This window comes from Bison bison, unplaced genomic scaffold (assembly GCF_000754665.1).
Source record: "Bison bison bison isolate TAMUID 2011002044 unplaced genomic scaffold, Bison_UMD1.0 scf7180017864381, whole genome shotgun sequence".
In the NCBI taxonomy this organism is placed as follows: Eukaryota; Metazoa; Chordata; class Mammalia; order Artiodactyla; family Bovidae; genus Bison; species Bison bison.
In genome coordinates, this window is record NW_011494953.1 from 101,095 (window position 1) to 102,244 (window position 1,150).

Sequence of the window (1,150 nt, forward strand, 5' to 3'; positions counted from 1 at the left end):
AAAACTCAGCAGTGGCCACAGGACTGGAAAAAGTCAGTTTTCATTCCAATCCCAAAGAAAGACAATGCCAAAGAATGTTCAGACTACCCCACAATTGCACTCATCTCACAAGATAGCATGGAGAAGGCAATGGAACCCCACTCCAGTACTGGTGCCCGGAAAATCCCATGGACGGAGGAGCCAGGTGGGCTGCAGTCCATGGGGTCACTAAGAGTCGGACACGACTGTGCGACTTCCCTTTAACTTTTCACTTTTCACTTTCATGCACTGGAGAAGGAAATGGCAACCCACTCCAGTGTTCTTGCCTGGAGAATCCCAGGGACGGAGGAGCCTGGTGGGCTGCCGTCTATGGGGTCGCACAGAGTCGGACACGACTGAAGCGACTCAGCAGCAAAAGATAGCAAAGTAATGCTCAAAATTCTCCAAACCAGGCTTCAACAGTACATGAACTGTGAACTTCCAGATATTCACGCTGGATTTAGAAAAGGCAGAGGAACCAGAGATCAAATTGCTAACATCCTTTGGATCACTGAAAAAGCAAAAGAATTTCAGAAAAACATCTACTTCTGCTTTATTGACTACAAGAAAGCCTTTGACTGTGTGGATCACAACAAATTGTGGAAAATTCTTCAAGTGATGGACATACCAGACCACCTTACCTGCCTCCTGAGAAATCTGGGGCAGGTCAAGAAGAAAGAGTCAGAACTGGACATGGAAAACAGATTGGTTCCAAATCAGGAAAGGAGTGCGTCAAGGCTGTATATTGTCACCCTGCTTATTTAACTTATGTGCAGAGTACATCATGCGAAATGCCAGGCTGGATGAAGCACAAGCTGGAATCGAGACTGCCAGACTGCCATATCAATAATCTCAGATATTCAGATGACACCTCCATTATGGCAGAAAGTGAAGAGGAACTTAATGAAAGTGAAAGAGGAGGGTGAAAGAGCTGGGTTAAAACTCAGTATTCAGAAAACTAAGATCATGGCATCTGGCAAACAGATGGGGAAACAATGGAAATGGTGACAGACTTTATGTTTTGGGGTTCCAAAATCACTGCAGATGGTGACTGCAGCCATGAAATTAAAAGATGCTCCTTGGAAGAAAAGCTATGACCAACCTAGACAGCATGTTAAAAAGCAGAGACATT